We start from the raw sequence: 14,606 nt of genomic DNA on the forward strand, positions 1-14,606 counted from the left end.
GACTTGGCTGGTGGCAGTGGTATCTACCCTAACCTTTCTACAGCGATTATACTATATAAACGTGGTATTGTTGTAGGCTATTACATTAGCCTCGAACCTAAACCCACTTTACCAAATACTTTTTTCTTTTGGCTCCGGTCGGGTTTATTCACCATTTCTTTTTGTTAAAGTCCTTTGTGTGTTTTACTTTGCCCGGCAAACCACGTCTGCCTTCTTTGTTTGCTGTCTTTTGGCAGGCTTCTGCCAAGAAGCCCTCGTCTAGGCGCTTGGGTGTCTAGGTGGGCTGAATGTGAGGGAAGGGTGTAGTCACCCCACGCACAGGGTATCCTAGGAAACCCAAGTTGCACTTTCCCATGATTGGCGGAGGTGGTTGTCCGGGCTGGACAACCCCCCTGCTGCTGCGTGATTGACAGCCAGGCTGTGTGAATGGGGGATTTTCAAATAAAAGGCAGGACTCTTGGACTAGAAGTCAGAGTCGCCACTGGAACTACAAGGAACTGAAGAGAAGCGGAGAAGAAGTCAGCTGCTGCAACTATCCCGTTCCGGTGAAGCCCTGCTGCAGTCCTAAGCTATCTACCCTTCGACGACCAGAGAAGATCCAGTCCGGAGTCTTCTTCCCTTGAGCCTGGTCGGGATAACCAGCTCATCTTCTACAGCCAGAGGATCCTCTTCGTGGTCGTAATCGCTGCACACTGCTGTAGTGGTCCAGATAGCCATTTGAAGAGCCTCTCCTGTTTTTAAGGAGTGAACCTTTTATACACCGTCGCTGCTGCCGGCTTCAGCCCTGCGTGGTGCAGACCCCTCCAGATGTCCTTGCCGAAGTTCCAGAAACCGTAGGTCTGCAGGAAACTACCAGGAACAACTGCCGTGGCACCAGCTTCTTCATTGAATAAGGTACTGTATTCTACTTGAGGAATCGCTTTTTCTCCTCCTACAAGGCTTGCCCTTATCTTCCCTCCTTCTTCTAACTTTTGCTTCCTCCATTGACAATATCTAAGTACTCCTGGCTACGTTGAATCGTGAACTGTCCGACTGTGTGATCCTCGACAACAGGAACCCAGTTCCACTTGACACTGGCTCCGGCCTCTTGAATTTCTGTCCACGAGTGTTCTCTGATTCTGTCTGCCTTGACACTAGTATTGCCCATGATTTTTGCCCCCAACTCTCTCTCGGTATCTCAAGTGCTAAGTGTGTTTTTGCCCTGGTAACATTTCTTGCCGCGGATACGCATTTGTTTAGTAAGACCGAACTGTCATTACTGTCAAAAAGTGATCACATTTGTATTCCCGGTAAAGTCTTTTTTTCACAACACCAGTCTGTTAAAACATACGGTACTTACCTTGAAGTTATACCGTACAAAGTGAATTGGTTGGTTGTAGAATATTTTACGTGTGGTTTTGAATTAATAGAAGTGTTGTGTTTATAACAAACAGTTGAAAAATAAATGTACTTATATTTTGTACCTGAAACCTTGAGTCAGTGTTTGCTTGAGTCACAGTAATTGTGGTCCCTTTGTGTAATCTCTGCTACTGCTCATATACTCTTGAGATAATCCTGGCTGCTCCACTACTGCTACCACTGTAACATAGTAGTACAGGCTTGTACCAAAGGTAAACTTGTATTACCACTTGTAGTCTCAATTGTTTGTAGTGGTCCCTAAGGGCACTGCACAGGATTCTGCCTAACAATGAGGCATTGAGTAAAGTACCTGCCAGCCTGCCCCGAACAGCTGACTTCCTAACGTGCTACGCCTGACATTGTTGTCAATTCCGCCTATTCCGGGAGCGGCTTCGGTCTGTACATGTCTGGGGGCGGAGCTGATGGCTTAGTGTGATGCTGGGGCCGGGGGACTGGCACGGAGACGATGCAGAAACTGCCTTTATGAAGGGCAGTGAATGTCATGTCTGGGACAACTGTTTACAGTAGGCAACCCCTGCAGTGCAACCCCCTTTTAGAGGGAAGAAGTATGTGATTTGATGGAGACAGAATGTCTCTTCTCGCCACAAACTTCAAGGGAGACCTGCGCTTTGATCAGGAGTCACAGAGAGCTCAATTAACCAGAGAGACAATATGATCCACAACAGACAGGAAGATGGGTGGGACCTAGTGGTATATATTGTCACCCCTTACCTTTCCTGTTGCAAAGTACTCTAGTTATGACCTCACGCATAACAGAAGATTGTTGGTAGAGAACCGGGATTGGTTAAATAAGGCAGGCTTAGCCTGCACTAATCACTGGGGCCCATTTGGCTTTAAAAAAGTGTTGAGCCCCTCTTTTGGCAGATCCTCCGAAGACTTCGAAAGGAGTAAGAAGAAGGACACTTTTGGAGCCTGGCTGAAGGAAACAGAGGGAGATGCTGGACTCAGAGGACCCGTCCAGCAGCTCCAGAACCGGTACCCAGCCAGCATACAGAGTGCCCTGCTGGGTTCTGGCAGCAAGCTTCCTAGGTGGGAAGTGCCAGAAAGTCTCTGAACAAAGGACAAGGCCGTTGCCTGCAAACAAGCCCTGCAAAGAAGATAGGAGTGGCCTCGAACTGCGACCGGATACACCACTGACTGTTGTCACGCTGCAGTCACTAAAGCTGCACGAGACGCTCGACCAGCATTCCAAATCTGCCAACCAACACAGAGACAACGATTCTTGACCTAGAGCCGCCATGTAGGCCAGCATGCAACCGTCTGTCCAGCCTCGCTTGACGAACTGCCTGCCCCCTGATACCTGCTGCTGTCTCCCATTTTGAACTCTGTCGCTAGAGCTGCAAAGCGTCCTCGAACCGACTTGATGCTGTTGAGCATCAAGATCATCTCAAGCACCAAGTACATTGTGGTTCTATCCCCCTGGTCCTTCTCCGAACTGTGACATTTACAACCCCTTGCTCCCTTGGTGCTGAAACCAAAACAGTTAAGAGTAATTGTTTTAAAGACTACCCTCCTGTCAGTATCCAGAGTGCATCCCTTTCCTTCGTGAAACTGTCTTTCCTCTGTGATCCTTTACAGGGTGTGCTGTATTTTGTAGTGTGCTAGAGCTGTCTGTTGTAATAATAATAAAGTAGATATTTTTTAACAACCTTGACTGGACAGACCCTTTTATCATTGGGCAATAACTGTATATTCGCTGTGTGGCAACTTACCAACGATCCACGACTTGCGGAGATTAGCCTGACGTTCCGTCCACGTTACCAAAATTGTACAAGGAGGTTTATAATTTACTTGTGTTTTCAATCTGTTTTGATCCCTTCTGGTGTACTAGAGGTGTGGGGCTGATCGATGGTTTAGAAACCGATATTCATCCCAGTACCACTGGTGCCCCGGAAGTTGACTCGTCACAGTATGCCCATATTGGGACCAATGTGAGGGATGATTGAAGGGCTTTTGCCAGAGATAATAGTTTTAAAGAACAAGACATTGGTTTATTAGTTAAAGAGGGGAATGTTGGGGTGGTCAGGAAATGTCCCATTGAGAAACGGGGGTTCACGTTACCTGCACCATATTTGTGATTGGGGGAAAGTTGGCGTAATGTTTCAATTTTATATGTATCTAGCGTAGTTAATGGGAATGGTATATGTGTTACTTTAAGTGTTATTTTGTGTTTACATTGATACATTTAAGATTTGAACGTGTGCAGAAAGATAAATGTCAAAATCGCCAATGAAATATAAATACAATCTTTAGAATTCTGAGTGACTGGGAAAAACTGGTAGTGCAGGTTTTTTAGGCCGAAGGAAAGGTAATGAGTAGCTATGACATTAAACAGATGGTCAGCCAACAGGCCGGCCCAGGGTTTTTATGGCTTGGCAGTATCACAGAAAGAAGATGCAATCTTTTAAGTGCATGGATGCTTTTTATTTATTGTTCAGGGGAATCCGGCCATTTGCTTTTGACCAGCAATAAACCTGGGGTGAAGGGAAACCTGAGGCCAGAGTTGACCGATACTTCATGGGTTTCGAATGTTTTCTCAGGATGTGACCGGAGGCCATGCATGTTGAATTGGTAGTTGTTTAGATTAGAGTTTTCCTAAGGATGCCAGCAAGTCGGGGTGGAAAAGATGGTTATTGCCAGTTCAAAGGGAACCTGTTTATTATTCCCCCTCCTCATATTTATTTAAGTAATCTTACAGATCATGTGCAATTACGTCCAGGGTTAGGAGTTCTCATGCCAGCTGGGACTCATAATGTATTAAGTTTGTATATGAATGTGTAACTGTGTGATGATGAAAAGACCTACCACAGACAAATCCTAAAAGGGGGTGCGCTGTACAGATGAGCTGAAGGTGAAGTTAAAATAATTGTGACCAATGAAAATCGGGGAATTGGAGAAAGATTGGAATTCTTTTGTCTAGGTTTTGACGAATCATGTGTGAGGGTGGTTTGTAATAAAATATATGGGAGTGTTTTAACTATTGCAAAAATGTATATAATGTGTGAACTTGTGTGGTTTAGGGAGACTCAGGTTAGTTTGCCCCTATAGAATTATCTAGCCCCCCCCCGGCTGATGCATTGCTGGCTTCATCCACTCCATACCACTGTACTCAACCACACTGCACACTGCCACCTCAAGGAGTGTGACCTGCCCAGGCAAGTGGCTTCTTTGGGTGGGGGCCTGTCATGGCATGGATGATGTGGGGCTTCTGTTCTGGTGTGTGGAAGGTAGGATGTGCTCCAGCTGAGCATCGCCTGCCACAGTGAAGCCCTGTTCCCCCACCGCACAGGTAAGAGAAGGGGCCTTCTCCAGGTAAGCTGTGCAACCCAATGTCCCAAACGTTTTTCCTCAAAATCCATATAACTTAAAGGCGGTTAAAAAGGAGTGAATTTGTGTACTTTTACTCCAGTGTTTATCTCGGCACTCAGAAGCAATATCTCTTTCTAGCAACACATGTTGATGCTCATCAGAACACTGTGTGCCTAATACAGAATGCCCCTGATTCCCTGAACCCTGACAGCCTGCCTGACTGCAGCGACTAGCCCCAACCACAGGGGGCAGTCTAGTGACTTGGCAAATGTCTAATAAGGGAGGGCCCAAAGTGAGTGACAGGATTAGGAGCCAATTGCAAGATTGAAACTGACAGGACCTGCTAGTTGGCACTGAGAGCTGGGTCAATGAGGAGATTTTGTGATTGGAGCCTGAAGTGTACAGATGGTTTCTGGTAAAGTGCAAGAGAATATATCCCAGGACTGAAGGGGTTTCCTTGGCTTCCCTCTAGATGGGGAGGAAGCCCCTTATATGCAATGCAGTCAGCATTCTGAATTGAATGGCTAGCACATGTCCTGCTAGCCTCTCACCTGTAGGGACACATGGGGTGAATATCTGGCATCGGGCAACTTAGTGAATGACTGTACAGTCCTACATGTGGAGGGCAGGTTCAGTAGCAGTAAAACAGGAGAGGCATGTTGCGCTCCAGCACAACTGGCGATGTGACACAGCAAGTAAGTGCATGTACTGTCGTCCTCGACCGTGGCAGTGTGCCGTGTGTGCCCTGTGTGTCCAATAACTTAAACGGGTCAAACGAGAAAGTAGCTCCTCGACACGAGTCTGGCAAACTTCCCTCTGCATATACTGAACATGTTATAAACAGAAATAAAAACAGCACGATGTTCGGCGAAAAGCCCAGAGCTCACCCTGGCGTCACGCTCACGGAAACTATAGCACACACAGTCCGGACATCACTGAGGGCTGGCCATGTCCAAGTCCAGGCGCAAGAAGCCGAGGCCTTCGCACTCCCTCTTGGACTTGAACGCAGATGCCTGTTGGATGGAGCCCTGTGCATCTGAAAGCTCAAGTGTCCCCCCGCTGCGGGTGCTTGCGTGGCATCTGATGGGGTCGCCGTCACAGCCCGGCCAGTCTGGCCATTTGAAAACGGCCCGCAAAATAAATGTGCCATCAACTGCGGTGTCTTGTACATTTGCCTCACAAAACGAGGAGAACTACCTGGCGACGTGCAATGAAACCAAACTGTATTATGAGCCTGAGTCTGCAACAAGACATGGGGATGGACGACGTGTTTGAAAATACGAAAGAGTCCCCTTGTCCAAACGAAGCATGCACACAAGCTTTAGAGCAGATGTGTGCGGTTATACAGCAAAACACGCAGAACCCACATACCTCACAACCGGGTGAACTCAGCGTGATGAGACTGCAGTGCTCGACCCATAAGACCTCGGTGGTGGATCCTGCAGTGTTAAGCCAGACCAAGTCTGGTTGTGCAGTGGACAACGCTAGTGTGCTTAACGCTGACGAACAGGTACGAGTCACAAACATAAAACCACCTACAAGGACAAACTCACTTCAGGTGGTTGATAAACTACTACAGGACTCAACCAACCTAAATCAATCAAGATCTGAGAAAAAAAACTACAGACCAAATTGTGACAGAGTGTGGTGCACCAGCTGGCGGTGGAACAAAAAACTCACAGTGCAACACGCCCTACACTGGCTCCACTAAACGTCGGCACTCAGATGACAGTGACTCCACCGGGATCAACTGCTCACAACAAAGAGCGGTAAAAAAACAGAGCATAAAACAGCCGAACATCAGCCAAAAGTCAAGGGTGGCCGTGAAAAGTGGCTTAAATGGACCTAAAACAGTAATACTGTAGCACTGAATCCTCAACAGACGCCTCATCTACTGAATCATCGATCATGGAAAGAGACTTTCCAAAAATTCGACGGCTACAACATAAGACACCCCTTCGCAAGTCTGCTGTGTGCTCACTTTCAGATGACTCTGTAAATAAAATCATTCAGGAATTACAACCAACCCTTATATCGTCCTTGTCTATGACGATGTGTCCGTTTATTAAGATGTGTGAACAGCTAAAGGACAGCGTCCACGACCTGTGTACCTTGGTCGCCCCAATGAACTCTAAAATGATCAATTTTGAAGGTGACAATAATAACCTTTTCAAACAGACGATTTACGAATCGACGAACAAATAGATTGTTCTCTTGCAGCCTTAGTAAACCAAAAACGGAACAACAGCGAGGACAAACGGCTCCTGGCTGGGGTTGCTAAGGAAGCCCTTGCTCTGTTAAAACATAATTGTATTGTCATGCCAACAGTCTGTAACTTTGAGACAAATAGTGCTCACACTGCAAGAGAGATAAGCAAAGGCATCTCGACAAATGAGGTAAACACAGAGCTACAAAAACAGCAAACTACGAACTCTGAGACGACCCCCTTGATAGCTTCATGTGTCAATGAAGTTTGGCCGACTGACACAGAGTCCGAGTCTGATTCAAACAATCAAGAAGTGACCAGTCAGAGACCAACTATGCAAAGAAACGAAGCTGAGAAAGCCTCTAATGAAAAACCAAAACAACTGATCTGTGAAGACGAAATAGGGTCGTACGTTGAAGCTCTAAAGAGCGTAAAATCTGCTACAAACTGCGCAAATACAGATGTGCAAATGCCATCTTCTTCAAAAGACATAATCAACAGGCCGATAAGCACGTGGCTGGAGATCATTGGTACAGACACCGCAAAGACTGGTGCTTTCCCGATATTTAACTGCAAACCTAACCAAGCGGTAAAATCAGTCGAAGTGAAAGCAGCACAATAAAGAAATCCAAAAATGTGAAAATGAAGAAAGGACGTTTGACTAACAACTCAAGGAAGTTCTGGAGTAAATAAAGCCGTATGCATGACCCTACAGGCAGAGTTTCCCAGAGACTTAAATGCAAGCCTTCCTTCCAAAGATTTGGAATCTGTGAAGCAACCACACGGTCAAATTGGAGGAGTAGCCCCTTCGGTACATGAAATTACCTCCTTGAACTTCATAGACTGTGCCGACACACCATCTCTTAATACCGAAAACTCGATCAATCTGCTTGACTTGTCAACGAACGAGGACGAGGAAGGAGTGGACACTCTTCCAGCTCAAGACACACCAATAGACCGACGAGTCTCCACCGCCTACAGTACCACTACTGTTCGCTGCAGATGGGCGGTCCCGGGTGTGTACCTTAGTTGTGGCTGTCCCGCCAATGGAAGCCAGCCCGGTGGGACCTGGTAGTCCTGTGCTCATGACGCTGGCCCAAACATGGGAAAAATTGGCAGAAGAACAAACTGCAGCGAGTACTTCTCAGGCTAAGACACACTCGAGGAATCACCAGAAAGAATGGAACCTGAACGTTTGCAAAAGAACACTGTACTGGACGAACAGGGCTGTAGCCGACCCGTGGCCTGCTCCACAGCGCTGGTCACTGAAAAATCATACGCAAAATACTGCTTAGTATTAGAACGCATTGAGCACAGCAATGATGAGCTAGCCTTAAATCGGAAAAATGTGCTGCAACCCCTACATTATGTACCAACTCTGCGAATGATTGAGTCAAATGACATAAAAATCGTGGGCTTCCATAAAGAAAAACGGAATGACACTGTAAGACTATACATTGACTCAAGCATTATGTGCAACACCTTAGTGGAAGCAGCTCTGGTGTTAATCTCAATGGGCGTTGACATTAGTGAAACATACTTGAGGAACGCACCTGCAACTGAGCTTCCTGAAATTAAACAGAAAGAAGCAACGAGGACTGATCGAATCGTCCCTGAAAGAACAGATTCCTAGGTTCAGCCTTGTGTAAAAAACAACGCTCGACACGCACGTGCAGTGAAATCCACCAGCGAGGAGTAAGCAGGAAAAAAACTCTTAATATCCAAAACACCGTTGATTCAGCCAATGGAACAAATCAAAATAACTTTTTCTCAAAAGATCAGCTCTTCTGTCAATGATCCAAAAATTGCAACTGTTCCTCCCTCGAGCGTGAGAGAAAGCGATTGGAGCTGGTCATTAAAAGCATTGGCCGACCAAACTAAAAGCTAATGCCAAAATACGAACCGCAAGGACTGCATCAACGTCGCCTGTTGGAACACTCGTGGGCATGTCCATTTGTCACATCATAAATGGTTAGAAAATCTGGACATTATGTGTGTACAGGAAACCTGGCTGTCGGTATGCCCGACTATAGATGCTTTTGAAATTGCTTTTAACCCGGCTATTAAAAAAGCCAACGGTAGACCGATGGCGGGTCTCATGACGGTAGTGAGTAAAATCTCTGGTTACACAATCTGTGAAACACACAATCCCACTCCGTATATCCAGACGACCTTGTTGCAGGCAGAAATTACCAGCAAATGAAAAAAAGGAACACCTTTATATCAATAACATCTATTGGCAACATCAAGCCAATGGTGGTTCGATGTTTAGTGACCAAATAACAAACATCATAGACGGCATCTATGAAAGATGAGAGGCGGCTAAAATCGTGCTATGTGGTGATTTAAATATAACCTGCCTTGCCGTAACTTAAAAAAAAAAACAACATAACACCTCAGCCTTGTCCACGACTGCTCAACAATGGTCCACAGAGATGGAGTGCAGAAATATGGACATACTTAATGGGAACACTATCGGAGACATACCGGCAAGATCGACCTGGAAGAGAGCAAACCAGGAGTCTATCCTAGACTATTTTCTTGTTTCAGAGAGTGTGCACCCTCATGTACAGAAGCTACAAGTCAAAATTGATCATAATTTGTTAACTGTTTCCATTGCTGTCTCAATTTGGAAAGAACAAGAGAAATGATCCCACGACTTAGTTGTTGAATCAAGTCGAGTCCGTCTAAGACTAACTGAGGAAGAGATCAAAACAATAAACTCTGTCTTCCAAAATGGAAACTGCCAACTGGAATATCATCACATCTTGGAAAGCTATAAGGAAAGAACACAGGGCTTAACAATCGTCATTTCTCAAATACCCACGTGTTTGATCTTGAGGATCTTCAAAAAAAGCATAACATGAGAAGTGATGTCAGAGCATGCTGTAAAAAAGATGGGCGTGAACACATCTACAAGACCAAAGCTATAAAACAAGCCTATCAAAACTGGCTTAAAACACACAAAATCACGGTGGTGCAGAGAGATGCTGAAGTAATGCTCTCAAAAATGAAAAACAACAATACACCCGAGTTTAGGTCCGTAATAAATAACTTACCTGGCTCACAAACTGCTCTCCAGGCAAATATGGTAACAGAAAACGACTGGGTAACTCATTAAAAGTCTCTATACACGAGAAAAAAGACCTCTACGAGATAATCAACAAACACATCTCGAGCTCCTGGCCCGGATCGGCTTACGAACTTTACTCTTAAAGAACACCACGAAATATGGGCAGACTTTTGTTATGCCTCGTTTAAGAAAATGACCACCGAATGTGCAACACCAAAGTATTGGAAAAATGCAATCATTGTTCCTGTGTTTAAAAAGGGCAACAGGTCAAACCCTAAAGATTATCGACCGATTGCATTACTCGACATCTTGAGGTAGGTTTACGCCACACTGTTGAAAAATAAATTGCTAAGCTGGAGTGTGAACAACAACCACGTTGACCAGAGACAAACTGGTTTTGTCAAGGGAGTAGACTGCATCTTTTTATTGTAAACATCCTAAAAATGGAAGCAATAAGAGCTGGGCAGAAGGTGTACCTAGAAATAATTGACCTGTCACACGCATTTGACAGCATAGCACGCAAACTGCTCTGGGCTAAATTAATTAAGTGGAAGTGTCCACCGAGTCTTTTTGCCGCAATAAAAGAATTGCACACAAATACAGCTATTAGAATCAGACTCGATCGATCTGGAAAACGTTCCACCCCGATACAAACGCAGTGCGAGTCAAACAAGGCTGCCCTCTGGCTGCAATTATCTTCAGCTTATTCCTTTCGGATGTGGACGAAGCAATCAACAGTACGGTATCCTTCTCCCCTAAAACCAATGGCTCGCATGTAAGTCAGTTGCTCCTTGCCGATGGTCTCATTTTGCTAGATTTAACACCAGTCCGACTACAGAGGAAACGAAATGCCCTTGCAGTGTATGTCAACGTGAATGGCCTAAGCATTAATGTAGTAAAATCAGAAATATTGGTTCTTAGGGACCTGCGAGGGTTAAAAATAGCTACATCGTTGAGCTTCCATTGGCACATAGACAAAATACATCTAAAGTCCATAACGCACACGATGTACTTGGGGATGCAAATTAGTTCTAGCCTAAACGATGCTCCTTGGGTCGAAAGCACAGAACAGAAATGTCGACAGCTCGCTAGCCAAGCAACAGTGTTAAACAAAAAATACGGGAAATATTAATTACTCCCTGTCTTGGCTTTTTTCAAGCAAAAAGCGGTTCCAGCCTTGATATAAGGCGCTGAATGTGCCCTTGGTTGTCCCTTTGAGCTATGGGACACGCTGGAAAATATTTTCTGGTCCAGAGTACTTGGCTTACCGCGAGGCATTCTATCAGTATGTATAAGATACGAATTCAGCCTAATCTCCATCAACGCTAGAGTGTGTTGGAGCACACTGTCGCTTTTCCGGAAAATAACTATGGAAGCTATCTTGCCACAGTATAAAATCTTGGAAAACCCAGGAAGTAAAAACCAGAATTCGGTGTTGGCCCTATGGGTACAACGAAGTAAATCCATACTAGCGGACTTGAACTCTGATATCGATATGCTGCACACCAACCCGGACTGTGTGAAAAAAGACTATGGAGGACAGACTGGTGTGAGACAAGTGACCGCAAAAGGTTGTACACTCTTATGGAAAATGTCCCTGTGAAAAAAGAGGCCTAAACGAGGTCCATAGTTCCTGGAAACTATTTCCTGATTGGAAGAGAAGGCGTCTTTATATGATGTTTCGGCTAAATATGTTTAAAACAAGAGAAAAAAAAATACCTATGGCCAACAGACAAGGCAGCATCAAATCAATGCCGACTGTGTAATACCGCTAAAGAAACATGAAAACATCTTGTTTTATTCTGTACAGTTATTAGAGAGGAAAGAACACTTCATTTTGGTAAGTGTATGACTGAAAGACCAACAATCAGCGCCGAAGACTGGTGGCAAATCATGTTCGATGAGTCAGATCGCAAACTAACCATAGCACTAACTTTCTTTTTAGAAGCAATGGCTAAATGCCTAGAAATGCAAGAGGAGCCGGGATGAAATTCTTTAAATTTAACTAGCGCAACTCATCCCGATAACCATGTTAGCTATTTCTGTGTTAAGAGAGTGTTTTCGGCGTCACAAAACGATGTTGCTTGTAATTTTGTTATGTATTTTTAAGTTTCCTTTCCTTTAAGTTCCTTTTAAGTTTTTTATACTGCAAAAATAAAAAATAAATAAATATATATATATATATATATATATATATATATATATATATATATTCTTTGTATTCGTTTTTTAAAGGTTTGTAAAAACCAATAAAAATAATTAAAACAAAAAACAAAAAAACAGGATAGTTGAGGGGCTGTGGATCAGATGCCCCCCCACCATGCATTAGGGGTGGGCTGCAGCCCCCGTGCAAGGCATATATCCTGGTTTTGCACTGTACCATAGTCACTGTTAGCAGACTAAGCCTGCATGTATTCACTGGGTGTGTCTTCATTCCTTCAAGCTCTGGGTAGGGGTCACTGGTAGTTCGCGTTTCATCCTTCTGGGGGGTTTGGAGGGGCCTCTTCGGTGTATGTTATTTTCGGCATTTTAGGGTGCCCCCACGGGCTCTGCATTCAGGAAAGGCTGTTCGCCCTCACAGCGCAATTCCACTGTTACCACTGGAGCGCTGCATTCTGCTCCCTGCAGTGAGTGGGGCTCTCCAAATCCTAGTGTTGCCTTGTAAGTGCCACAAGGGTGCTCCTGGCTGCAGAGCGGTGCCGCTTCAAAGCGCTACATCTGGGATACCACATTAGGTGCCACATCGAAATGTACCACACAGGCGCAGCCGCGCCTGCATCTGTGCATTCCAGTGATTGCTGGTCATGCCGTTCTTCGTGAGTCTGATGTCAAGGGCTGTGCAGCTGAGGCTCTCAGGCATTGTGGGAGATCTCTGTGGCTCAGCTTTTAGGCTGGATGAATTGTAATGTGCAAAGTGAAATAGTGCCATTTTAGCATGTTTCACGCACTGAACTGAATGTATATATTATTCAAATCATGTTCAAAATGCTTTCTTAAACCTGTGCCGCATGGAGGAATTTATTTTGAACTAATAGATTCCGCCGTCAAGCTTTGTTGTTGAATATTGTGTGTCCCTTATGTTTCAAGGGGTCCCTTTAGCGGTGCCTAGGAGCCCCCAATGTACTTTTCATTCTATGATGTAAGAACTCGTGACTTTTGTTGTGCCACACTAGAGGTCACCAGCAGCTTAGCACTAGGATATGACCACCTGCATAACTAACATCCAAAGATGGGGATGATGGGGGCACATTCTAGTCACACCCACCTGAAAGCGGCCCAGAGAGGCAGCGGCGGGACCACGGAAACAGCAGAGAGCCCATGGAAGCAGCAGCGGGCCCATGAAGGCAGCGGCGGGCCCATGGAGGCAGCAGTGGGACGATAGAGACAGCAGTGGGCTCATGAAGGCAGCAGCGGGCCCATGGAAGCAGCAGCGGGCCCATGGATGCAGCGGAGGCCCATGGAGGCAGCAGCGGGCCCATGGAGGCAGCAGCGGGCCCATGGAGGCAGCGGCGGGCCGATGGAAGCAGCAGTGGGCCCATGGAGGCAGCAGCGACCCATGGAGGCAGCAGCGGGCCCATGGAGGCTGCAGCAGGCCCATGGAGGCAGCAGTGGGCCCATGAAGGCAGCAGCTGGACTCACGCAGGCAGAGGCAGACCATGGAGGCAGAGGCAGGCCACGGAGGCAGCGGCAGGCCATGGAGGCAACGGCAGGCCCAGGGAGGCCGCGGCAGGATCCTGGAGGCAGTGGCGGGCCCATGGAGGCAGCGGCAGGCCCATGGAGGCAGCAGCAGGCCACTAGAGGCAGCGGCAGGCCCCATGGAGGTAGCGGCAGGCCCATGGAGGCAGCGGCAGGCCCATGGAGGCAGCAGCAGGCCCATGGAGGCAGCAGCGGGTCCGTGGAGACAGCAGCAGTCCCATGGAGGCAGCAGCAGGCCCCAGAGGCAGCAGCAGGCCCATACAAGGCGTGGCAGGACTATGGAGGCAGCATCAGGCCACTGGAGGCAGCGGCAGGCCCCATGGAGGCAGCAGCAGGCCCATGGAGGCAGCAGCAGGCCCATGGAGGCAGCAGCGGGCCCATGGGGACAGCTGCAGTCCATGGAGGCAGCAGCGGGCCCAGCAGTCTTGCCTGGAAGCTTCTATACATGGTCACCACTTCTGGACTCTGGTTTTCCCTATCACACATGTTGTTCGATAAAAGGAATCCTTATTTCTTTTGGCTTTTAGCAGCCCCCATGCACAGTGTCTAATGTGCACAAGAGGGAGGGCTGGGCGAGGCAAAGTATGAGCAAAAAGCAAGTGTTATTTTTTGAAGATCAGGCCACAGAACTACAAGAGGGTTCTTTCTGGTAGTTCTGTGGCTGCGAGTGCCATTATACTTTCTAGATGCATTGCCCCATAAATACCTTGACAAGAAAGCTGCCAGCCCCGCATGACCATAAAAGGGTGATGAGTTTGTGCCTGTGTTATAAATAAATCTTAGGAGAAGCCCCACACCTGGCCCATCAAGTGCCTATATGACAGAAGCATCCCACAGAAGACCTAAGCTATGGCTAGCCACAGTGGGGCCATAGTGGGGCCAACACCATCAGTCAGACAAAAT

Source organism: Ambystoma mexicanum, chromosome 5q (genome assembly GCF_040938575.1).
Source record: "Ambystoma mexicanum isolate Mex_15411 chromosome 5q, UKY_AmexF1_1, whole genome shotgun sequence".
NCBI lineage: Eukaryota > Metazoa > Chordata > Amphibia > Caudata > Ambystomatidae > Ambystoma > Ambystoma mexicanum.